The 26,828-nt window shown below is 45.5% G+C and overlaps 1 protein-coding gene across 2 annotated transcripts in view; it reads left to right on the top strand.

Moving 5' to 3' along the window:
- The first annotated feature begins 1,382 nt into the window (after positions 1 to 1,382).
- LOC146183137 (uncharacterized) overlaps positions 1,383 to 26,828 on the top strand; it is a 41,632-nt gene continuing 16,186 nt past the window's right edge. The window contains exons 1-2 of one of the 2 annotated variants that reach the window (XM_084608692.1): positions 1,383 to 1,623; positions 21,030 to 21,106. The gene's annotated coding sequence lies outside the window, so the exon portion shown is untranslated. The remainder of the gene's footprint in view (positions 1,624 to 21,029; positions 21,107 to 26,828) is intronic. The other variant, XM_084608693.1, reaches the window with a different exon arrangement.

Genomic DNA, 26,828 nt, shown 5'->3' with positions numbered 1-26,828 from the left:
GTGCACGACAGCTTTTTCAAAAAAAGACACAACCTTGTCCAAGAGAGCTACAAACTCTGGTTTTAGATAATGCAGTCCGCTAGAATCTTGTCCTTGCATGCAGAATAGTGTACATGGGGCTGCTTCTTTCGCTGGTTTCAAGAAGGATAGCACAAGCGTCACACCTGAAATCACTGATTAACTTCACAATGTATCCAGTGACGTAAGCTAAACCAGAATACGTGACAGTGCGTAATGGGATGACAGGAGATACCATCACTTCTTTCAGTTCCTCGGTTACTGATTGCGGCAGAACTGAAATGATTTCGTCGGTGTGGACACTATGTGCCTAGGCGCGCAATACAGCGCGACATACAACTCCTATATAGTCACCTCTGAATAAATAGCACAGAGAAAAGCTTTTATATCCATTATTGAGGAGTGTCCCTTGAGTAACAGTGGCGAATGTGTAATAAGCAACGCATTCTACCAAAATAATGGGGCAGCGATTGCTCTCTAAGGCAGGCATTACTGCACAGATAGTTACAAGGAACTATATTAGTTCAAAAACATACTAGAAAAAGAAAGAAAATATTGCTAGGAATTAGTGCTTGAAATAGATTTCCTGTTTTTTCATGAAATAATCATGATATCATGTAAACATTTCATTAAACCAACGTTTATTTGAAAAATTAAAATAATGTTTATAATACAACAGAAAACATTTGCTGGTCTATAAATTATAGCAAAATTGAAAACAAAACCTAAAGCGTTAACTCTGACGTTATACTACTAATACTTCATGACATGTAAGCATTGTGCAACTTACCATTACATTTTTATAAAATTATTTTCATCTTCGGTGTTACCTCGATGGTTTCTCATCGAGCGCTGAAAGACGGTTTTGCCATTGTTGCTGTTATGTTTGCCTTGAAGCTTCGATGTGATCACTGCTCATTCACTTTTTTTATTCATCTTCTTGCACAGGCTGGGCAAAAATTCAGATTAAAATGAACAAAAGTAGATACCATGCCGCAATACATGTCATATATATGCTTGTCGAGCGTTTGCTGAGCGAGAGTGTTTTTTAATATAAAGACTCCATTCACGTCTGTAGCACGCTGACAGGATGCCGCTGCAGCATCTAACTTCTGTAATCTTTCATTTAGGGGCTGAACTCACCACGAAACCCGCGGGCGACAGCGCGAAACCAGGCAAATGCCACCCGTCGCCACTGAAGCAGATGCGGAGCGAACAGTGAGCAGGTCGCGCCCCTTGCGGCGGCGGAGAGCGTGACTCAAGGAGAAAAGTTCCCGTTGTTCACGCGGCGATTGAGAAGGCCGTAAGAAAGAGCACGCGCTCTCTCCCTCGAGACCGGCCGTGGCAAGAGGCGCCCATTTTCCTTCCGTTCGCGCCACTAGAAAGTATTCTAGTTCACTATAGTTTTATCTACTGTGCTGCCCGGCGTCTTCGGTTACGGCCTACAGCCAAGCGTCTGCATACTGGAGCTCCGTCTTGTGTCTGCAGTCGTTTGCGCGGCTTGGTGCTGAGCTCGGAACGTCATAAAATGTGCGGTGTTAGCTTTATCATGAAAGTGCACAAGTTCGCAACGCTTGAAGCGCGGGATGCTGCGAGCAGGCTGAGGTACGTTACACTTACCGCGGCGTTGAAGCGTGCGAGCGCGGCGAACGACGGCACGGTGCGTAACCTCCTAGTCGTCGATAGGCCTAAATTATTTCTCTTCGAAGTCACGGCAGTCGGCGCTTTGGAACTGATCATTTCGACATTAGCGAGCCGCCGTGTCGTTCGTATACGGTTTGCGGGAGGAGGAGCCAACGCGGCGGTGTTTTCGGTGGTCTATGAGGTGCTGCCATCGTGCGGGGCTTGATCGCGCAGTTGATACTGTTATGCCCTGGGCCCTAAATCGTCGCGGAGGGTCCGCGCATATGGAGAGCGCCGCTGGAAGGCCGGATGTGGTTTTTCCTTGCGACAGCGGGCCGAGGCGTGCTGACGGGGGACGTCAGTATACAAAGGAGCACGGATCCCCTTTCGTAAGGATTAAAATAATGTCAGCATTCTTCCAAAACTCCGGTGACAATGTCCAGACATTGCATGTGCAGTGTGGCAATTTTTCAAGCACAATATCCCCACCGTCCTTCAACAAATCTGCAGTTACCTGAGCCTCCCTAGCTGCTTTCCCCCTTTTCATAGCTTCTAAAGCTTTCTTAACCTCTTCCTTTGTCACTGACGGAACGTCTGATTGCTCTTTACTATTGCTAATCTCATTATCAGCCTGGTTAAGTGTAGAACTCCTCGGCTACCTTGGTATGCATACATCGGATTTTCACCTACTTAATTTCCCCTTCACCTCTTTCAGGTTAGCATTGTTTTTTAGAGCATGCTCGATTCTCTCCGTAATATACTTCCTTGCGTCGAACAAATTACGTTCACTGAGTACCTTTAACATCTCTGCCAGTTCTATCCTGACCCATCGGATGAAGGTTTTCACTCCTTGCCATTTCATAATCAGATATTTCATCTGCTTAGGTAGTTTACTGGTAGCCTGTCTAATTATCCTACTGCCTACCTCTGCCATGCACTCATTATCAATGGCTCTGAAATTATCGCTCATTGCTTCTAGACAAAGATCGCCTTCGTCGCTTAAAGCTGAATATCTGTTCTTTCAGAGATCCTGAATTCGTACACAGTCTCTTTTGCGGCAAACCTTATTCGTTCCCTCCCAAGTGTAATTTGCTGCCGGGCTAGTTGATGATTCATGAAGTCAAGAATTTAGCGCAAAAATAAAGAGCGGACGAAGAAGGACATATAAAATGATTGACTAGCGCTAGTCAATCGCCTTATCTGTACTTCTTCGTCCATTGTTCTCTATTTTTGCGCTGCATTCTTGACTTCGTGTAGCAAGGGGCAGCAGAAAATGAAGTGTGCGAATGAGATGAAGTTTTCAAGGATTAGGTCGCCACAGCTGGCTAAACATTAAGATAGGCATGTAGGGACCTTGATGTCGATAGTGGTACCTGGCCATTTTCAATGGGTTCAATGACCAAGATACATAGGATTGGCTTACCTGTTACAAGCGATTAAGCATCTACAACCAGGGAGACGACACTGTGAAACTGAACGACATGGTGTTTTACGTGACAGGCATTGCCAGTTTGTAGAGCAGAAACCGCAAAGCAATCTTCACCACCTAGTCTGCCTTTAAACGCGCCTTTTCTTAGATCTTTGGCTGCCCTTGCATACAAAAGCTGTGTTCCAAACAGTACTTGTGAGCCTAAACCCAGCTGCAAGGATCCTTCACCAGTTATACTGAAGACATTGTGAACCTGTGTACACATCTAGTAGTCTCCAGCCAGAGATGGATCGGATAAAGCACATTCTCAAAAACATCGAGGCTGACGCAGTCCAGATGTTGTTGTCCTAAACCCTATCACTGTTGCCAATATATTCATGCTTTCCCAAAAGCAAAGCAGCGCATTCTGGTTCAGCCACCTGCTGTGCACTTTGAATCACTTTCCAGCTTAGTTCCGTCAGCAGCTTGCTGCTGGACCAGTTTGAAGACTGCAATTGGGGAGGTGATATAACAGCTACTCCTAATTGAGGACATTTGGGGATCTCCATCTAGCCTGGCCATGACCCTTCAGGCTGATTTGCGAGCAAGTGACTGAAGTGCTGCCATTCATTCATCTGCAGGTTCCTGCTGCAATAACGCTCATGTATGGCAACGTCAGATCTGGTCAGACATGTTTATCCCGTTCTGCCTTCCACTGTAGCCTGCCACCTTCATTCCTACGTAACCGTCCCCTCTTTTTGTGGACTCCTGGCGCATATATGACAACCTTCTTATTTGTTATGCGTGCAGAGTTTCTGGTCACATTGTGCATCATTGTCGCCACCTGCAGATGTGCCTGCCTTTACGCGCCCCTGAGCACTGGCCACGTCTGTCCTGCAGACAACTTTGACACCTCCACTCACCACCTGCCTACTCGCCTCCATCCTCATAATGCTACTCTGTTTCTTTGCTGCATCTCTGCCCCAGGAAAACTAGTTACTGGCTGAGGCAAGAACTGCGAATATGTCAACAAATGTAGGGCCGTTCCTTGTTGATACTGGTGCTACTGTATCTGTGATTTGTAGGAAACTGCACAAGCTAACAAAAGTGAGGACATCATTATCTGATCTTTCGCTTCTCACACCGTAATGCGCACTGTCTTTGGCCTTTGACTGCCTGCACGGCCAGGGCCACCATTCACAGCTCATTATGTACCATAGAATTTGTTCTCTCGTCATGCTCCTGTGACACCATTTCAGGTTTTGACTTTCTCTCTGACCATAGCACCATCGTCATCATCATCTGTGTTAATGCTTAATTAGAACTTCTCCCATGCAGTTTGATGATTTGTCTCCCACTTTGAGCAAACTGGCTGTGGCTGCAGACATTGAGCTCCCTGCATGCTCATCTTCGTCCTTACAAGAGAATTAAAGGAGACTTTTATCCTGCAGTGGGCGTAGTCAGGCTGGTTATGATGATGATGAGGAACCTGTTTGGCTATGCTCTTGCCATTTTTTTTTCTTTGCTGTTGCACACTACTGCATCCTCTTCTACCTAAAAAAGAAAAAACGCGACACCCCTACATAAAAACGTACACAATATCCATGGAAACCTACTTGTTGTGAGGTGCTAGTCATTGTTGCATGGCTAGTGTTCTGTACTTTCCAATGTGCAGAAAGTGCTGAGCATTATTTTCATCAAGTCACTCTAGCTTCATTTTTTATTTATCGATTTAATTAAACATTCCATCGATCCAACCTGGACGAAGATAGGAGTGGACACTATGTCAAACTTGGAATAGTGCAGCCATTTCTATCTAAAAAAGAAAAACAACTTTACCAAAAAAATAAACTGCTGAGTTCTATGGTGCAGCTAGGAAGTGCTGTCATCATCAGCCTGATTATAGGCAACCTGCAATGGAGTTTGCTGAGACATGTGGCGCCACCTGGCGGCCGACGGGAGCTAATACTGAGTCGGCGCAGAAGCAGACGCCGTATATGTTGCGGCCGCTGTGTTCCTTCTGCGTTCGCGTTTTGTTATCCCAGTGAGTGTGATTTACTCATTTAGTGACTTCAGTGGTCTCGTGCGATGCTTCGACTACTACGGATGTGAACAAGAATAAAAATAAGCGCAAGGGCGGCGAGAAAGACTACCACAATCACGAAGGAGACCTAAGCGTACCGCTTGCTGGGAGAATTCTGGGGAGAATGATGAGAGAAGGAGATATTGGCTGCGAGAGAGTAATGTAACTGAAATTTGTTTTGTTATGGGGCCATTGGCGTACAGACGCCAAGAAACTAAAATAAGACGATTGCCCGTGAGCGGAGGAAACGGTATAAACTTCTGACTCGGGGAGTCGCACGCTGGTTGGGGCACACTACTCAGTACGCGCTGTAAAATTTGGCGTGTACTGGTATATGCTGTGCAAGATCGAGTGGCATATGTCCAGAAAATCAACAAAGCCGTGCAGCCGCAGCATCGTATTCCAGCCGCATTTCAACGGAGGCGAAATAAAAAAAAAATGTTTGTGGTTCTGCGAACCGGATTTCTAATGCGGTGTCTATTCGGAACCACAAAGCCAAAATATCTTCAAAACTTCCAATTACAGATTTCAATAAGCATATTTATCTGTAAATTAGTTCTTAAGGTGCTGAAAAAGTTGAAGTGGCGGAGTGTATAGAGGCCCGTGATACTGTGTATGCTGAGAATGGAACTTCGTTCTATTGTTCCGCGCCAAATATTTCTTGCACCGACTGCTCAAGCTACTCAAGAGTCTCTTGTCTCAGACGATAGAATATTTCATCATTAGTAACAACAGTAAAAAATTCTAACTCTTAACGACCTCCGTTACGAAAGCTTTGCCGTTGAGTGCCAGCATTTCCCGCCGGCTTTCCCCAAGCTTGAGGTACGGAGATACAAAATGCATGCCAGTTATTGTTGTTGTTAAGGGCTTTATTTTTCCAACGGTGTAGGAGGCCCCCTACTCCCCGCCCCCGGCACGCACAGTTTTCGTTGATGACGCACGCTACAACCGCACAGTGCTTGCAATCGCCACGACATCCGTAGCGGGCACCGCACCATGCCTCCTGTAACTTCCGCGGCACTGTCGAAAGGTGCACCACGAACAAAAGTGTTCGTCATGGTATTAAACTTTAAAGCAAAACCGCGAGGAAATTATTATGCTGCTGTAATCAAACAGCAAGAACAAAAAAAGAAGAAGCGGCGATCAATCTCTTCTCAGGTTCTCTCTGCACTTTCAATGTTTGGGTATGAGGTGTGAACGCAATAGGTGAATGAAAAGCTACGTTTACAACATTTTTCATTCATTTAATTATTTCTTAATTCATCATCACATATCCGACTAATGCCCTGAGATAATAAATTTCGTTAAAAAAAATTCCGTCTACTCACGCGACATTCAAAGCTGTGCGCGCGGGTGTTCCGTCGCGAGCGGCGCGCACTTCGCGGTGACGTCGACACCGTTCGCGTTTTAAACATGAGCATTCTCGAACAGGCGGTGTCCTTTCGTCAGTATTGGTTTTCGGAAGTAGCTATCAAGACATTCGATTGCCTTAAAACTGCAGAAAAAGAGAGCCGAGATGCTTCTAGCCGTACAACGCGAACGCAACCCGACCGCGCCAGCCTACTCAGATTACTCGGCGCCGCCGTTGGCGGCGCTGAACGCTGCGCTCCACTAGCGCCGCCTGGCCACTGCAGGTTGCCTATACCCACTGCAGGGCGAAGGCCTCTCCTATATTTCTCCACTTAACTCGGTTCTGTGCTAGCTGCATCCACTTGACCCCTGCGAACTTCTTAATCTGTATGGTGCTTCATTTCTTTCTTTTCTGACATGATGGGAAGTTTTACTGAAGAGCCAAGATTTTGTTGGGGAAGCAGTTTCAGATAACAGAAATAAGCAGTTGTTCATATATGTGCTTGGAAGAAGAACATAGCTGCTATTCTGCGAGCATGAGACTGTGCGGCTTGTGTGAGTTCCTAACATTTTTTAGTCGCCCCAGTTTTTGTGAAATAGGGGTTTGTTTCTAACTAGACACGCAAGGTTTTAGACATTTCTTGACAGATGAACATAATGCATGCCTGCAAGACCTGAAAGGCACTGTGTTCTGTTGTGCCCGAGTGCGTATTTAGCAAATATGGTAAGTGCAGCACAGGCGCTCTCATTTTGGAGATGCAAGTTCAGGGGCTAACCGGATGGGTAGTAAGGACCTTGTAATAATTCTAAACATAGGTGAGTACACAAATTAGGCGGAAAAAGATTGCTAGATCAAAGCAGTGCATCTTACTGTTGCATTTCATATTGCTTCCCCACAGTGGCGGCAAGTTTTAGATGCATAGCTGCGGATGTCCTGCTGATGACAGGAAAGGTGCTTGCATTACAGACCATATTTTGTAAACATATTTTATAAGCGTTGTGTTCATCCAGAAAAAAAGTATTGTAGTATGCAATTATTTCAATTTGAGAGTTTCTATAGGCTCTTCAAGAGCATTATGTGCCTTTATTTGGACAAATGCTGCATCATTGGTCATTCCTCGTTCATATCCATACAGGTGCATAACCTGCAGGATTTTCATCCTCCTAGCGTGTGGGTGCTCATGCATGAAGGTAAAAATAAGAGTGCGAAACAAAACAAACTATCGCTTGTTTCTATGCTTGGGCCGCTTTGTTTAGTGCAGTTATAAAAGATCTGTATAGCATGAGTCACTGTAAAAAGTAAAAAAAAAAATCATCACGGGTAAGTTTGGCTGTAGTTGATGCCAGTAGATAGGCTGCTTGCTGTCAGTTGAACACATCAACAAAACTGCCAGGCTCAAATCAGTCACTTGTTTTCCAACATGTCAATCCAGTTGGATTCGTAATGGGACTGCTCAGCGTCAGTGTATTCTTTATTTTGGGCTCGGCAAAGTATTTTCATAGTCACTTCTATTTGTGCTTGGAATATTGCTTACGAGAAGAAAAAGGAGCAAGGGAATATCTTCGCATTTGTACTGGTTCCTCAAAGGTCTGCGCGGATGTGCCTTGCGATCACTGCTACATGTCGTGCGTCAAATGCTTCGATGGAGCAAAGCGGCCCTTGCGAGGTCTATCTGCGTATACATGCGCTCGTTTAAAATAAGTATTTCAAACAGGGCGCCGAATCTGCATTTGCGAGCGGTGCAGATGGCGGCACTTACCAAATTGTAACGAATCATTTTTTTTTTCCTCTTTAGGATGCAACATACTCAGCTTTCTCATCAAGAATACAGTTCTAAATGTTTGAAGTCATGTTGTTAGATGTCATTCAGAAGGGAACTTTTTTTTGTAACTGATATTTTCCATGAAGTTGTAATTTCCTGTGTGCTTTGGTCTGGTGATGTGCATTCAGAGCGCATAGTGGTGACGAAAGGCCTTCGGCAGGGCTGCCCACTGTCGCCGCTCTTGTACCTGGTGTATGTGTCAAGCGTAGAGCGGGCCCTGATTGCATCAAGCCTGGGATTTCGCCTGCGGCTCAGCACAAGCGGAGTCGACGAGGGCTGCCGACTGCCAGGACTTGCTTTCGCCGACGACCTGGTCGTGATGGCAGAATCAGCGAGGGACCTTCAGCGGCTCGTCGATATCTGCCACGCTGAAATCTCCGTGCTGGGGCTGCGGTTCAGCGCTAAGAAAACGGCGGTTGTCCGGCTGGCTGGTGAGCGCGCGGGCGAGGACGAGATCACGCTGGGCGGGCACCATCTGACCACCTGCACAGCGTACAAATACCTCGGAATACACCTCCCCGATGGGGCGGACATGTACTCTGTGCACGAAGCGGCGCTACGCCAGAGTGCTCTCCGGGCTCAGTGCATCCTCCGCCGCCGGTGCCTGTGGGGCTGCAGCCGTTATTTGATGGTGCGCGACCTTTGGAAGTTGGTGCACGTGCCGGCACTGTCGTTCGCCAACTCTGTGGTTTGCCTGTCGGCTGTTACGCGCGGATGGCTTGAGAGGCGACAACATGAGGTTGGGCGCATTGCCCTTGGCTGCCATGGCCAGGTTGCCATTGAGGCCATCCAGGGCGACGTAGGCTAGTCCACCTTCGAGGCACGGGAGGCGGCCAGCAAGTTGGCCTTTCGCGGCCGACTGCTCTTCTTGCCACGGGAGCGTTGGGCGAGGCGCGTGTTCGAGTATTTGGCTGCCACTTGCATCCGGACGGACTGGGCCAGGCGAGTTTACCAACTTGAGAAGAAGTTTGGCTTTTTCACCCACCCTATGGCGGCTGACTCTCCATCCAAATGGGCTGCTGAAGTGCGGCTGCGAGTCGGGGAGGCTGAGGGTGTCAGGTGGGCCAGGGATATGGAGGCCAAGTCCACGTTGGCACTGTACCGGGAGCACAAGCAGAGCATCGGCCCGGTTCTACGACAACAGCATAGGCAGCGGCCTCCTTTTTGAGGCACGGGCTGGTGCCTTGCGGACTTTGCTCTACCGGCGCCGTTTCGATCCTGCTGTGTCGTGTACTCTATGCGGGGTGTGCGGCACCCCTGCGCTGCCCTCGTCTCTCCATGCCGGCCATAGAGGGCGCCACACTCCCACAGGCGCTCGGTTTCCCCTCAACCCCACCCGCAACCACGGCCGGTCTCGAGGGAGAGGAAGAGAGAAACGCTCTCCCTCGAGACCGGCCGCGCCGGCCGTGCCGCAACAGTGGAGGTTCGCGTCTCCTCTCGATCGCGTCGCTGCATCCATCGGCCGGCGTCTCCGCGCTCACCACCCGCCCCACCGACCTCGTACCGACTTCCAACGCCGCCTCAACCAACGTTAGCCTCAACTGCCCTCCTCTCCGCGCCCTCCGATTCGCCCGGCGCCTCCGAGGGACCGCCCTCCGCCAGACCACGCCCCTTTTTCTCGTCAGTCGCCTCTCAGCGCTCAGCGGGAGCGGACGTGCCGCGGAGCTCTTCTTCGCTTCTCCCTTCGCCTCGTCCTGTCCTCTGCCTCCGCGCTCCCACTCGCGCAGCCTCCCATCTCTATCTTCCTTCACCCATCCACTCAGCACTCACAGATTCTTTTCCTCTTACTCCTTTGCTCCTTGTTCCACTCGGAGCCACTTCCCCGCCTGGAGTCTCCATCGCTTGGATTACCATCACCGTCCATTCCGCGTCGCCAGCACACCACTCAGCCCCACCTCCTACAACAGCCTGGACTTTCCAACGATCTACATTTTCTTCATTCCCACTCGCTTCCAGTGGTGCAGTGCTGTGGTGTGCCAGTTCAACTATCCAGGATTACCCCTCGCATCATGTGCGCCGCACCAAACGGATAAGTCTTACCCACCATGGATATAACCTCCGCTGACATGGATTACACTTTGGATTACCCTTTGGACTTATCCCACCGCAGTCGTCGCCTGTCGCTTGATCCCGATCGGCGTCGAAGCGTGAGTATCGGCACCGATACTTTTCCTGCTATGCATAACCTTGTCCATAGAGTCGACTATTTGCTCCGCGAGCATTTGGCAGGCCTTCGGGTCATTAAGGCAGCCTCCTCTATACGCGATTCGTCCCTCCCTCTCGTCCACCTAACTCAGTCGGATTCCACATGTGATCCCCCCTCCTCTGGACAGATCACCCATAAGAGTATCCCTACTGCTAAGTTTTCCTCCTCCGAGGATATCACCCCACTCGCCCAGTCCCCTGAGACTCTCGATACTGTTCCCCCCGTCATGCCTCCTCCATCAGATCTACCTGATAGCCTTACTTCCAGTAAATCTGGCGCATCCCCTCTCTTGGACCCCTCACCCCCAGTTAGAAGAAGCCGCGCCCACTTCCTCAAAGACCCGAGCCCCCCTCCCTCCTCCTCTAAGCCTCCCCCCTTATCCAAAATATCCAAAAAGCATCTCCCGCGCGCTAGCTCAGTCAGCTCACAGGACCAAAAGCATCCCGATACTTCTGACCACACTCAGTTCCCAGCCCTACTTGAAACCATCACCCCTGTGACTCCCAGATCTCCCGTCAAGGCAGACACTCCCATACAAGGCCCCCCCCCCCCCCCCCCCTCCCTCAAAAGAGCGGGCTAAGAGCCCAGCCCCCCCAGGATCACTACTGCCAGCGGCAACATCCTCGAGCTCGACGGCAGCCGATTCCCCAGCCATATCCAATAGCTCACAGCCTCCTCCACTCACAGCAGCTCCTCCCACTGCATCAATGGTGGCCCCACCATCTGAAGATGCCACAGCTCGCCTCATTCTCAGCCCGCAGGCGCACATAGTGCCTTTGCAGCGCTCCGCCCCTGATGCCTCCGGCTGGGTACATTAACACGCAAGGCACATCGCCACTCACCTCCACCAGCTGCCACTAGAGCGGCCACCGTACTCTTTCACCCCGCGTCCCCAAAGCTCTCCTTCAGGAGCGCGGTGAGGGAGGACTACTCGGGCTACCTCTATTCCCAGCCGGGGGTCATGGAGGTGAGGGTAAATAGGCAGAAGAACATAATTTCGGCCGACATTACATCCAGGTCCTTCCTCCCACCGCTACTCTCCCTTACCACCCAAGGATCCACCCCGGTGTGTGCCTTTGAGGCCGTTCCCAACCTGGGCTGTGTCGGATCCATATATGGCCTTGATGACGAGATCTCCGAGAACAGAGGGCAGCAGAAAGGGAAGGGGAATTGGGGCATTCATCCATAAAAGTACAAATTGGCAAAGAGTCAAACAGGAATGTAAGGAACATTTATGGCTAAAAGGAAAAGTGGCAGGGGAGCAAACACTCCTTGGCTTTGTATACCTGTGGACAGGAGCAACTGCCAAAGAGGAAAACAAGAAAATGGTAGAATGTATAGCAGGTGACATTAATGAGCTAGGAAAAGGATGCGAAATAATTATAGTAGGGGACATGAATGCTCATATAGAAGATATAGATGGATACACAGACTCGACAGGTACCATGCTGCTGGATATGTGTGAAAGACACGACTTAGTTGTCTGTAACAGTACTGAGAAGTGTGACGGGGTCATAACGTGGGAGGTAGGGAGTCTGCATTTGACAATAGATTATGCGATAATGTCACACAGGATGTACGATAGGCTAAGGGTAATGAACATAGATGAACATGGTGCCAGGAGTCTAGGCAGTGATCATAAACGTATCAAGATGAGTTTTGGAATAAAAACTAATTCAGGAATGAAACATGATGACCAGCCAGATGGGATCTTTTACTCGGAGCAGCAAATAGAAACAGCAAGCACCCAAATTGAAGCAGTAATCTCTAAGGATAATAAAGCAGAGTGGTCATACACAAAGTTAATGGGACTGTTTGGGCTAGAGTTGGCTAAGGTGCGAGTCAGGAAAAAAAGGACAAGACGAAAATCAAAGCGCTGGTGGGATGGGGAGGTGAAGAAGGCCATAGAGAAACGTCAGGAAGCCTCCAGGGAACACAGATATTCTAAGCTTAGGGGAGACCCAGAAGCAGACGTTGAGAGAAAATGGGATAAATACATAAAATGTAGAAGAGAGGCATCCTACTTAATCAATGAGAAAATTAGAAGACAAGGGTCCCAGTGGCTGTCAGAAGTAAACAAAAGGGATAAAAATGCAGCTAAGAAATTCTGGCAACACTTGAATTCCCTTAGTAATAAGACTAGCCTAGAGCAGAGGTCTATTGTTACAGATCAAGGTATTCGGCTAGAAGGGGAAAAGGCAATAGAGCATATAGGACTAACGATGTCAGAAAAGTTTAAAGAACAAAGAAATGTAGTAGGTGCCTTAGTAGAGGACGATAGACCGGTTAGTGCAATTGTTCCAATTGGACAAAGAGAGTGGGAAAGGGCTGAGAAGAGAGTACCAAGTAGCACATCAGCAGGCCCAGATGGTATTCCTATTAGGTTATTAAAGATGTTGGGCCCAAAGTCTAAGGAAACGTTGAGAGGTGGTGAGCAAAATGTTAATGGATGGCAAAGTTCCTGATGAATGGAGACTAAGTAGAATGGGCATGATATATAAGGGAAAGGGGGACAAAGCTGACATAGGCAACTACCGTCCCATAACAGTAACATCAGTGGTCTACAGGGTGGTGATGCAGATTATAAAGGACAGACTGCAGGCATGGATAGAGAGCGAGGGGGTGCTGGGAGAGCTGCGGAATGGCTTCCGGAAGCAAAGGAGGTTAGAGGACAATCTGTTCTCATTCACACAGTGTATCGAGGTAGCAGAAAAGGAACACAGACCCCTATGGCTAGCTTTTCTAGATATCAAAGGAGCCTATGACAGTGTACTTCAAGAAGACTTATGGAGTAGTCTGGATGTGTTAGGTGTGGAAAGCGGAGTAACTAATCTTTTAAAAGATATTTATAAGGATAACCAAGTGCTAATAAAATTGGGAAAAAAAGGGTGTCGAAGCCTGTAGAGGTAAAGAAGGGGCTTAGACAAGGATGTCCCCTGTCACCTTTGTTGTTCATGCTGTACCTGCAAGGATTAGAGGCTAAACTAGAGGGGAGTGGACTCGGCTTCAACCTTTCTTTATTCAAGCAAGGAGAATTTATCCCACAGTCATTACCAGGACTAATGTACGCAGATGATATAGTACTGATGGCTGACAACAGGGTAGATTTGCAGGAGTTGATGGATATCTGCGGTACAGAGGGAGATAAGTTAGGTCTGCAGTTTAGCAAGGAAAAATCGGCAGTCATGATTTTTAATGATAATGAGGCCGGCGAACATAGGATACAGAAGGACATGCTGGAAGTAGTGGATAAGTACAAGTATCTTGGGGTGTGGATAAATACTGGAGCTGAATACCTAACGGAGCATGAAAAATATGTGGCAGCTAAGGGAAGTAGAAACGCAGCAGTCATGAAAAACAGGGCGCTGTGGAATTACAATAGGTATGAAGTGGTGCGAGGGATTTGGAAAGGGGTGATGGTTCCTAGTCTGACTTTTGCCAATGCAGTCCTGTGTATAAGATCAGAGGTCCGAGCACGGTTGGAAATTAAGCAGCACGAGGTGGGTAGGCTTGCTTTGGGAGCTCATGGGAATACGCCAAACCATGGTGTGCAGGGTGACCTGGGATGGTCTTCTTTTGAGAGCAGGGAAGCTGGCAGCAAGATAGCGTTTGAGCAACGATTGAGAAAAATGGGAGAAAAGCGGTGGGCTAGGAAAGTCTTCAGCTACCTCTACATGAGGAATGTTGACACAAGATGGAGAAGGCGGACAAGAAAATTGGCAAGCAAATATTTGGACAGCAGTAGGGGGACCAGCCAGGAATTATCAATTAAGAAAAAGGTTCAGGAAACAGAGGGGTCTGTGGAAAACAGGAATGGAGACTAAATCAGCATTAGAAATGTACCGAACGTTCGAGCAGGAAATAGCCAAAGAAAACATTTACGATAATTTTAGGGGCAGCCCATTGTTGTTCGAGGCTAGGACAGGAGTATTGCGGACTAAGACGTACCGAGTCAAGTACGAAGAGATAGACACGCTGTGCAGGGTGTGTGGGGAGGATGAGGAAACGCCTGAACACTTAATAATTTCCTGTAAAGGGCTCCGCCCTATAGTTCAAGGCAATGGGCCAGATTTAGCCAAAGCATTGGGGTTTAAGGATAATGAAGGGAAAATAGACTTTAAAAGTGTAGAAATAACCAAACGAAGGTTAGCTGATTGGTGGCTGAAAGGAAGGCAAGAATAGGTCCACACTATATATTACTATTCACGGCTAGGCGGCCTGTGGTGCCGCCGCCCGATTCAAAGGGTTCAGCCTTATCCATCCATCCATCCATCCTATGCAGTTGACAGCTGACAGCCGTGTGGTGCGGGCGCGTGTTCCATTGCTCCTCCGATTGCACGTGGCTACCGGAAACGGACGGACTGGCGACAGCGGGAGCTTCCGAAGCGTTAAATAGATGAGTTCTTTCTTTTATTAACTTTGTTTCGTTTTCAGCTAGTTAGGTTAGGTGCAGCCTAAAGAATAGATTTTAGCTCTTGGTCCTAGCGGCCTGGTTTTTCGTGCCGGCAGCTAGGTTTTCTTGGCGTTCATTATTTAGCTATCTTGTTTAGATAAATATTTTTTTTCTAGGCTATTGGCATTCGCAGAATTGGTTTTAACGCGTGTTTGCTAGTCGTTTCTTGTGTCTTCTTTTGGCAATTTGTATATTCTGAGAATTCGTAATAGATATAGTTCAGTCGATGAGCGCTTAAGATGTGCAATCAAAAGAAGGTGAAGTGTACTCAGTGTGAGGCGCAGGTTAATCTCAAGGAAACTCGTTTTGACTCTGTAGGTGAAGCGGAAGGCAGCGACTTTTTGTGTCGGTGTTGCATACTGAGTGCGCGTCTAGATAGATTTGATCAAGAAAGGGGCAGTTTAGTGTCTCGTGTGGATGATTTAGAAAATGAAGTACGTTTGTTAAGAGCGGAAAATCAGAAACTGCTTGGACAGCTTACTCAAACTGAAAAAAAAAAAGGGGCCGACTTTATCCTTGGAACCAACGAGGACGAACAATCCAATGCGGGCCACGTGACTGGTGCCAGCACTGGCATGGAAGGCATAAGCAAAGTAGGTCAGGCGGATCCAAACCATCAGAGGTATTTAGAAGCAGCTAAGACGCCGGAAAAAAAAAAGGAAGAAGTAAGGAAGAATGAAAATCCCAGAGATAAGGACACAGATAACCGAAAGCCCAGGTGCTTATCGCCGGAGATTCTAACATGAACAGGTGCAAGCGAGATATCTTGGAATGTGTAAGGGGTGATAAGAGAGTGTCGGTTGGAGCCTTCCCAGGGAGAACAATGAGGGCAGTGCTAAAAGAGAGTAAAAAAAGTCTGTTGAAGAATTCCGCAGAGCGCAGTATGGTAATAGTAGCCGCGGGGCTAAACGATGTCCTAAATGGTGACGCTGCAGGAGTGGTGGAAAGTTTAGCTAAGGGAGTTGACGAGATCAGGGAGATAGCACAGCAGACGCAGATAGTTGTATGCACAGTACCAGAGGTGCTAGGATTGAATGGAAAGATGGAAAAGGACGTGGTGACAGTTAATCAGGACATAAGAAAGTTAAGCCTAGAGAAGCGTTTCGAAGTGGTTGAGGTAAACAGGGAGGTACATAAAGCAGGTTTTGGTAGGGCTTCTCAGCCAGATGGCATTCATTTTAACAGAAGGGTGAGAGCAGAGATCGGCTGGCGCCTGGCAGGCAGGGCTGTAGCTTTTTTAGGGGGTCCGCGAGGACTCCGTGCACAGAGGTAGTTACAAGTGAAGCAGAAGAAAGTGTAATAATGGAGGCTGAGCCAGGTCGAGAAAGAAAAGTACAAAAAAGAAATTTAACACTAGGATCAGCTACATAAACGTGCAAGGAGGTAGAAAAAGAGCGAAATGGCTAGAGATAGAACAGCAGTTGAAGGATGACAAAATAGGCGTGTACGCTCTTTGCGAGACTCGTCTCAGGATCCGCCGTTTATAGAAGGCTATGTCTGGGAAGGGTGCAACAGAACGAGAACGGAAAAAAAGGGTGGAGGGGTAGGTATGTTGATGCACCAGGGAACAAATTGGCAAAGAATTAAATCATCTTGTAAAGAACATATCTGGGTTTCAGGAACAATTGCCGGCATAAGGACATGGCTAGGGGTAGTTTATTTTGGAACAGGACATCAATGCAGGCAAGAAAACAGGGATCTTGTTGAATGTCTCAGTGACGATATAAGCCAGTTTGGAAACGGAGCCAATATTATTCTACTGGGGGACATGAACGGCCACATCGACGACCTGGATGGATACACGGATTGTAACGGGAAGCTAATGCTAGATTTCTGTGAGCAACACAATCTAGTTATAGTAAATAAACAAAATGCGAAGACCAAATCACGTGGGAATTCCGCAACAGGCAGATGACCATTGACTACTGTCTAATGTCGCAGGGAATTTATAGCTAGGTGACAAAAATGGAAATAGAAGAAGGGGTGTGTAGTCTGGGAAGTGATCATAAACATATTAGTCTGCAGGTGGGGCCCTTGATGAAAATAGAAATGGAACTTACACAAAAAGTAAACGCAAAATAATCGATGATCAAATAGCGCAGATAGCAGCAGACATAGAGGAAGCAATAGAGAAAAGCCCCATGGAAAACTGGGATTATGAACAGGTAGAACTACTCATAAGGAGGAAAATTAAGGAGGTTAAAGTACAGCAAACCGCTGGAATGAAAAGAAGCCACGGAGCTGGTGGAATGAGGAAATCAGGGAAGCTATTGAACCACGACGGGCTGCTTCAAGGGAACACCGAGTGGCAAAAAAAAGCACAGGTATCTCGGGAGGAAATCGACCAAAAAATGGGAATCATATCAACAAAAGAAACTTCAAGTGCAGGCCCTCGTCCAAAGTAAAATAAGACAGTCCACCGATCTCTGGATGGCTGATATACACGATGCCTCTAGAGGCAGAGCAAAAAAATTCTGGAACCATATAAGCTGGCTAGGGAAGAAGAATCAAAGAAAGCAGGATCGGATTCAAGATAACGAGGGAAATTGTTTAAAGGGAGATAACGCAGTGAACTACATTACATCAGTTATAGCCGAGTCATTTAAGAGCGACGATAGGTTAATCTCCGCAAATCAGGAAGCAACACAAGGTAGCAGAATACAAAGAAGCTTAGAACTGACCAATCTAAACTGAATAAAGGCAGAAAAAAATATTCCTAAAAACACATCTACAGGAATAGATGGAATTCCGATCAAGCTGATTAATGAACTCGGTCCAAAAAGTAAGGAAACGTTGTTAAAAGCTTTGGAAACAGTCATAGCGAATAAGCAAATTCTGGACAGCTGGCGGCAGAGTAAAATGAATTTGATTTATAAAGGGAAAGGAGAAAGGATGCACATAAAATCCTACAGGCCGATTACCATAACATCTGTAATGTACAGGTTAGCCATGCAGGCGGTGAAATTAAAGGTGCCAGCATGGGTTGAAAGTAACAAGATACTCGGAGAACTTCAGAACGGCTTTGGAAATGGTAGGCGCTTAGATGATTGCCTGTTCGTGCTTACCCAATGCATCGAAATATCTAGAGTGGAAAATAGACCTTTGTATTTGGCCTTCCTGGACATAAACGGGGCGTACGACAACGTAAGCAGGGAACTTCTGTGGAACATATTAAAAGAAGGTAGCGGTTATGAGATAATAGAGTTCCTACAGGAAATATACCGGGATAACAAAGTAGAAATTACGTGGGAAGGGATAAGAAGTACGGAGGATGTCAAAGTATGCAAAGGATTAAGACAAGGCTGTCCTCTATCACCGGTGATGTTCATGCTTTATATGATAAACCTGGAACGGAGTATACAAGACAGTAACCTAGGTTTTAACCTGTCATACAGATTAGGTGGAAAGGCGGTAGAGCAGCGCCTCCCCGGTTTGATGTATGCAGACGCTATTGTGCTGCTAGCTGAGAGTATGGTAGAATTGCAAACTCTAGTTAAGTATTGCGGAGACGAAGGGGACGCTCTAGGCTTCAGTTTCAGCGCAGTTAAGTCGGGTCTGATGATTTTCAACGGCTCAACAGATCAGGGTCTTAAAATACACGGCCCTGAAATACCTAGAGTAGCAGAGTATAAATATCTGGGGGTATGGGTAAACGAAGGATTGGCATACATTGGAAAGCATGAGCAATCACTTAAGGCCAAAGGGCGAAGGAATGTCGGGATAATGAAGCATAAGGCATTGTGGGGATACAATAGGTATGAGGTTTTGAGGGGTATTTGGAAAGGAATTATGGTGCCCGGACTTATTTTCGGAAATGCGGTTTTGTGCCTAAAATCAGAGGTACAGTCGACATTAGAAACAAATCAGAGATTCGTTGGACGATTAGCACTAGGTGCCCACGGCAAAACTACAAATGAGGCGGTACAGGGAGATATGGGCTGGGCATCTTTCGAAGTACGGGAAGCTCAGAGTAAAATATTATATGAGGAACGCCTGAGGAAATTGGACAGTAACAGATGGGCAGCTAAAGTATTTAAATACCTTTACCTAAAAAGCGTTGACTCACAGTGGAGGAAAAGAACTAGGAAACTAACTAGTAAGTATGCTAGTAACAAGGACGGAGAAATAGAGCATTAAGCAACAGGTGAAAAACACAGAAGGTAAAAATTGGATAAATTCGATGGAAAAGAAACAGAGTGTGGAATTATACCGAAAGTGGAAAATGCAGATCAGGAAGGAAGATTTCTTTGATAACTCAAGAGGCAGTGCCCTACTTTTTGAAGCTAGATCAGGGTGCCTTAGAACACGCAGCTACAAAAAGAAATTTAACAATGGAGATGACTCATGTGCTGTATGTGGAAACTCGAGTGAAACAATTGACCATACTATACTCGAATGTAATGGTATCCATCCGGAAGTTGGTGCAGGCGCAGTCACTGTTCCTAAAGCTCTGGGGTTTAGAGATAACAGTGGCCGGGTGAATAAACCTTCGGTGGAAACTAGCAAAAACGACTGGAAGATTGGTGGCTTAAAAGCAGAGAAGTGACGTAATGTTAGTAATGTAGGAACAAAATTTAATGAATAGAATGGTGGTTTAGTTAACCATTCTAAATCAATAATTAAGATATAGGGAGAAAAATGAGCATGATAGCTACTGCTACCACCCCGTTTCAAAGGGGACGCTCCTATATTCAGTCCAGCCATCCATTCTTCTTCATGGCGCCGTGCTTGAAGCATTCAACGTTCGGTGTTAGAGGCAGAAATATGTGTTGCTATTATGCGGTTACATTTCCTCTTTACCGCTGTGGTTTTCATATGCTTTCCCAGTTTTTATAAGTCTGCAACCAGACCCTTAAACGCTGTGCTAAAACAACGTTGGCTAAAACGTTGTCATACACTTGCAACGTCGGCGAACCGAGACCACCGATACGCGCAGTTCACCTCATCTTGGTAAGTTCGCTCCTATTTGAAATGTCCGTGCATCGGAAACGAGCTTAGGAGGGTAGTACAATGATTTCAGCGGCTTCTGCGAGGTTAAAATGGTTCAGTGCCATTTATAATGTCAATGCGTGGCGGCAAGTACAGAACTTAACCGAGCGCACAAAAAGCATGTTTGGAATGTATCGGCAGGAAGAAAGTAATTTATTGTTTCCGATGTAAAAAGTGCCAGTTATTCTCTAGAAACGTGCACGCAAGATTTGAAGTGATCGATGTTGGGATCAGCTTTAACAGCGCTTAGTTTTCTTTTGTTCGCGTTCTTTGACACGTCACTCTTTGCATCTGTGCCCAACCTGAAGCACTGTTTTTTTTGTGGGTTGTATTCGTTTTTAATTCATACTTTTAGCTCTAGATTTCGCCTATGTACTTCGAAAAACTGCAAAAAAAAAAAAAAAAAAAAAAAACATCTTCGGTAGTCATGGTGTCCATGTCACACTCTTACCAATAATCTTTTTTTGCACTGTTCAGCTGACTTGAAGGGAAACAGCACACCAGGTTGCTTGAGGCGAATTTTTATTTCGGTTTTGCGGGTTCAAAAAGTTTGCTCCATAAAAATCCAAACTGCTGTAAACTGTAGTACTGTACGCATGACCGTTCCGAGACCCACACATATTACTGCTGCTAAAGCCGGTCGCAATTGCTTTCTCATATAACTACATTGCCGGAGTGAAATAGATTGTTTACTAGGTGGAGGGTTTTTGCTGTGACAAAAGCCTATTTCATTTACTTCACATACTTTACCACAAGAATCAATCTATTTTGCAGCCCTTATCTTTCCTGTACTGCTTCAGCCTTGAAAAGAACAAAGTACATAAAAAAAAGTTCTGTTGGCAGATAAAGATATGTATTCTGTGGCAAGTTCATGAACAAAAACAAAATGGTAATACACCCCAAGAAACTGAAGCTCCTTCTTGGCTAGAAGCAGCTGTGTCTGCAAAACCTTTCAATGAACTGCCTATCGACATTACTAGAATAAACTCGTTTGTTCTAGAAATGCCTTGATACAAGACTTCGTGTGGAGATTGTGGCCCATGCAGCTTTCACTTCAGAAGCCTTGCTCTTTGCAGATAATAAGAACACTGGTGGAAGGATGGCTGCCATTCACTTGTAGCTGTTATCAGTCGGAACCGTTTCAACTCATCTTGTGAGTATACAGTTCAAAATCTACAAAATGTTTCATGCATGGTAAGCAAATGATAGTAGCTTACTGATTGAAATAATAAAGATAATTTTGTTTCAAAGTGTGTTGTCCACTAAATATTTTAATTTATGAAATGCTCCGACCAGAAAACGGTTGGTTTGCTCAACTGAGAACATTCTGGCTGAGCTACATGTGTTACAGCAATATGATTAGCAGCAGGTGCACTGCTCATCTCAGGCAGAGTGCTGAATTATGCGATGTGTATCAAAGAAAGCAGTACCACGCATTGGCTGCTGGATCAGTCAAATGTATACTTAGTGGAAACACTTAAGGTAAAGTAGACTTCAAATAGAGGCTAATTACTCATTAGCACCCACACAAGTGCAGCCATACAGGTAAAATGAAAGGCTATACAAGTTTTCCAGAAGCTTCAGTAGTAAAAAATTTGACGTGGTCCAAGGAGTGAACCCTGGACTGTTACTCATGTGGGGCAGTTTGTCTTCCAACTCATCTAACCAGGACAACCAGTGGATGGTGGGGCTAGGCTGAATTTATCAACAATGCACAGGACTATATCTTATGCTTCAATCCCATGGACACCAGAAAGGCCTTCAAGAACTGGCCCTTTATGTCTGATAGTGCACAGTGCACAGCTACACGGTACTAGTGCTGCACTATTGTTACTAAGGGCCTTGCACTTGAATGTGCCCGTCGGACCTGTAAAGGGACAAAACATGGACCAAAATGTAACAATATGTACTAAATTAGATTATGGTGTAAATAAAAAAAATGTCTCATTTAGTATAGATCGAGCACTACAATATCCAAGAATTGAGGATTTATTTTAATTTGGCACTGAAATTGCATAAAAACGACTGAAGGAATCTCTTGCAGTGAAACACTGTCATCATACCTATAGTGAACTAGAAAACTTTCTAGTGGCGCAAACGACCACGCTTGGGCACGCCGTTTTTCATTGACGCCGCCAGGTGGCGCCACTGCAACATCTACTAGTCGACTTTTCAATGCTTTCTTGCAATACTGCGACATAGTACCGATGCTTTTGTGCACCTATTCAGTAAAAGTGGTGATTTTTTTCCCTCTACCGAAGCATGTGGACCTCCACCCATGATGGAAGGCGTTTTATTCGACATTATTCGGGTTTTTGGCGTTGCACTAGGGTGAAAACGCTTTTATTTCGCTGGCGTCTGCCACAGCTCATGCGGGACGAGTTATCGCGCACTGTAAATCATTACGGCACAATAATTTGTACGGGACAGGTATTTTTCTGAGCCCTGCAGAGCCCGCTTTATTACAGAGCCAACTCAACTGGCAGCAGCAGACTGGTAGCAGAGTGGCCAGGCATCGTGCGCACGCACGGGTTCTCGCATCTCTCCAGCCACGTCGCAGTAATTTTCCTTTAGCCAATAATGATGATCATATTACACTGCGCTATTCGGTATCCACTGGTAACCAGGAATACTCATTTTAGCGTGATGTCTGCTTAGCGTCAGGAAATTTGCCAACTGGTAAAGTAAGCAGCTTCAGGCTGTTACTTTTTTTTTTTTTTTTTTTGACAAAGTGGTCATGAAAGAAAAAAATCCCACGCTTTGAAACGAATCAACCGGCGATATTCTGTGGCGTCACCATTACTCTCTGTTCACAGCAACAATATCTGTTGTAAATCATCGCTGTAAGCCAGGTGCTAAAATCCTTTCATCATCTCATATGCATAACATATGCAAAAAATACATACACGAGGAGGGCAGAGCAGTTTTGTTTAGGTACTTCACAAGGCTTCTCCACTGCTGTTTTATTTTATTTGAGTGCATGGGACAAAAGCCATCAACAATGAGTTGTTTTGTGAAATTGTTGACTACACAAACAGTCCTAAGAGCATCGATCTACTCTTCTTCAGGTGCTTTGAAGCTTAACATTGCGCTGGTTAATGCATTTTGTGAAAAAGTGCATGCGGCTAGTTAAGCAGAGATTTCAGCTGCACCAATCTGACAGTGGTCAGAGCACCCAAGTTAGCAGGTTTGATTGGCCAGTAGCATACTGAGTACAAGCTGTCTGCTTGAATTTAGGCTGAAGCGGTTGTAAACTCATTCTCAAGGTCAACCACAGACTGGTATCACTCGAAGGGTACAAAAGGCCTCTGTTGTCCTTAAATGTAGTAAAATTAGCCTAGTTTAATGTATGTGACTTATATTTTTCTTAAAAAAAAACAAGATTAAAGCCTTTCTCACAATTAGTCTTCAGAATGCATTTCCTATACAAGGCGTTTGAGGTAGGATTTGAGGTAGGATATAGAAAGACCACAATTGTATACAGCTGCCAGCTAACTGGCTCACCCCAGGGAATTTTTTATTTTGAAGTTATGTAATTAGTAATTATTTTTTCTAATTTACTAACTATTGCCTTTTGACAATAACTGGGTTTGCAGAATTTGGGAGCCCCTTCTAAAAACTCTATTCCATTTATTTTCGATAAAGAAAGCCTCGTCGTTTTTCCAAGCTCTAAAGAAAGCCTGTGAAATACAAAAATTATCAGCCTGTATATAGCGCTGAGGCTGGGCTGTTGAGTCACGGCCGCAGCTAATTTCTGTCACTCAAACCATGCACGGTTGAGAGCACCACAATATCATGGCGCATGAATGCGTCAGTCACATGATATATTTTTTTTTATTTTGCGGGCTTTCTATAGAGGTGGGAAAAACGATGCACATAAGATTTTCTTTATCGGGAATAAATGAAATGGGGGTTTTAGAAGGTCCTCCCCAACTTTGCAAATCACATTTATTTGAAAGCAATACTTAGTAAATTAGAATCGCAAAATGAAAAATTGCCTGTACCGTTTTTTTTTTTCGATATTGTCTTAGGTCATCAGTAGGGTACGTATGATATGAAGCATGAATAAAAGATTTAATAAATGTGCCAGCTACCATGACTACGCGGAATTTAATTTTAATCTCGGCTGTCTGCTTTATTGAGCCAGTGTTAGTATTCGAGATCACGCAAACAGTCGGAGCTTTCTTCCCCGAAGTCTTCCTTTTGTTTAGACCTGGTGCGTCAGGTGGCTGTCAGCAAGTGGTTTCTCTGGCCTATCTCAAATGGTTTATTTTTAACCCTTGGCTGAAGTTAGCTTGGAAATAGTTCAGCAATTCTTCCCTCAGGCCGAAGGAAGGAAACAGACCAATTTTCATGTCATCACGTGGCGAATATGGATATGTCAGCGAAGGCGGAAGCATTCCGAAGCCCATTTCACTGGCCGGAATTGTGCAGTGTTCAGGTACTTGTCGCTGATTTTCCATGCCTTATCTCGAGAGGTCTTCATTATTTTGAGCGCGGGGGCGAATGGGACATTCAACGTAATTGAGTGTACGTTGCTTTGTATGCTTAACGCCGCTGCAGAGTCGTTCAGTCCTTTGATTGCTCGAGTTTGCCAAATCAAGAGTGCCGGATTAGTTTGGAAAAGTGTCGTCACATGTAGCCGTGGCATTGTTTTTGATAGGCACTTAAAATGCCAATTTATTTGAAATCTATAGTTGCCATTAATCCAAAATTTCAAGTGTTCTCACATATATATTTTTTGCTGTATGGGGCTTGCGATGATGCAATGAAAGTCTGAAAATGTTCAAGCGTGCCCAAAAGATGGGGCATTCCAATTTTCAAACTACCGCTATTTTCCCAAAAGTATCAGTAAAGGAAGGAAGGTGGTGGGACTTCAGCATGAATAGGTTTGGTGTTTTGGAGCGTGGTTCCTAAACGAGCTGTCCCTTGGCTTCAGCCAAACATGCCCTGGGTGAATGAGCACTCAGGTGAAAGCATGTCCTGCTCTGTTTCAGTCCAGTTGCATTTGCAGCAGAACCTTGCTGGTACGTTCCTGGCTCACACGGTTTCCTGTTCCACGCGCTCAAAATCACAAGCAGTAAAAAATTGCCTAGAGAGTTACAGTATTTTTGTCCCGGTTTATATGTTCTCGGATAACGCGATTCCTCGATTACTACATTCGAAATCTCGACAAACTGTGGTCATAAAATACGTATTGTGAATAACCGGACATGTGCTAATGTGCGCTCGCGACATAAAGTGAAAAATAGTGCTCACCTGCCAACATTGCCCTTCTTAGTAGAGCCTGGTTGCAACAGAGCGAAGCATAAAAAAAAAAAGCCAAGCAGCCAACAGAATAGTGTTCCTGTGGAAAAACACTCTTTCATGGGGAGAAATGTGGTCGCTTCTTTGTGGGGCTTCAGGGGAGTAGTGGTGAACCATTTGATAACTATAACTATGCTCTTGCATGCGAGCAAGCCGGATCTGGTGGAACGCAGCATGAGTAAAAACGCGGTGACTGTAAGCTACAGCTTCTCCATATGGCAGTGGTGCAAAGGGGCGAAGCATCCGGAAGCAAAGGAAGGAAAGATCCTGGCTTGCTGTCTCCGAACTGTATTTGTTACTAGATCTCCTCCAAGCTTAGGACAATGCAAACACAAACCCAATTCTGCCAGGCTAAAAAATTGAGCCATTCATACCCGATATCAATAAATGTTAATTTACACTTTTCTATAGTGAAAATTCAATTCTAAATACCTTTTTAGCTTGCTCAACAGTTTTGCAATTTTCAAAATTGGGCAGTTCGGATCAAATGCTTTCCCGGATAATAGGATTAAAAAAAGAACCATATCAACAAGGTTTTACGGTTTGCCTTTGGTGCAAAATTAGCCTTCTACATATTAATAGTGCCCTGCGCCTTCCATTCGGGGCCCCCCACCTGCGTAACACCACCAATGAAACAAGGTCAGCACCACCGCATCCAGCTTTAGTCTGGAATCAATCCCGACAGCTTCATTGTGAGCACTTTCCAAGGAATGGACTTGGAAACAAACAAGTTTATTATTTTCCATTCACCCGAGATTGTGCTTTCCAAATTGGCATCGGTGCCTCTTGACAAGCACGCTCTATTGCCTTCGGACACAGCCACTTTTCTTGATGTAGTTCTTGGTAAATATATAAAATTTAATCTGCATGCTCACTTTTACTAAAAATGATTTCATGCTGTTCTCTGGTCTTTTTTTGCTGCTGAAACCTGTCTTGACACAAAGGTTACTGACTACTCTAGCTGCTGCATATGTCACATCACCATTCAACGTCCTTTCAATTTCCTCCAAAATCCTTGGATTACCTAAGGCTTTTTACGAGTCATAAAAAACGAAAATAGTTTTCACAAAAAGTCGTCATAGCCATTTAATGTTGACATTCATAAGTTCGACAAGTATTTAACCGAAACTTACTGAACATGACTACTGTCAAAGCCAAATAGTGAAAAACGTAATGACACCTACTGCCATTCGTAGCTCATTAATGAATTCCTTAATAACTGGCTTGACCTCCATCCGATTAGAATTAAAACTGATGATTTTACATAGACTGACCCTGATGATGTTTCAGACTTCAGTGATCATTTTGCTTCGACTGTAGAACTCCAGTAGCAGCCATCATTGCCAAACCTGCCTCGTTGTGAATGTTCTTTTTCCTTGCGTCCCACATATGCAGATTAAGTAAAAAGAGTCATTTTTTCGTTGATAGGAATGGGGCCAGAGTTAGATTCCAATCGCCCTTTTGACATTAAGCTTTTGGCAGAAGAGCTTTCACCTGTGTTAGTAGCTATATTAAACAAAATGTTTTGTTCTATCATGTTTCCTGACGGTGTAAAGTTATCAAAACTA

Source organism: Amblyomma maculatum, chromosome 7 (genome assembly GCF_055883805.1).
Source record: "Amblyomma maculatum isolate TAMU_Amacu chromosome 7, ASM5588380v1, whole genome shotgun sequence".
NCBI classification, from domain to species: Eukaryota; Metazoa; Arthropoda; class Arachnida; order Ixodida; family Ixodidae; genus Amblyomma; species Amblyomma maculatum.
This window is presented reverse-complemented; position numbering and strand designations above follow the sequence as displayed.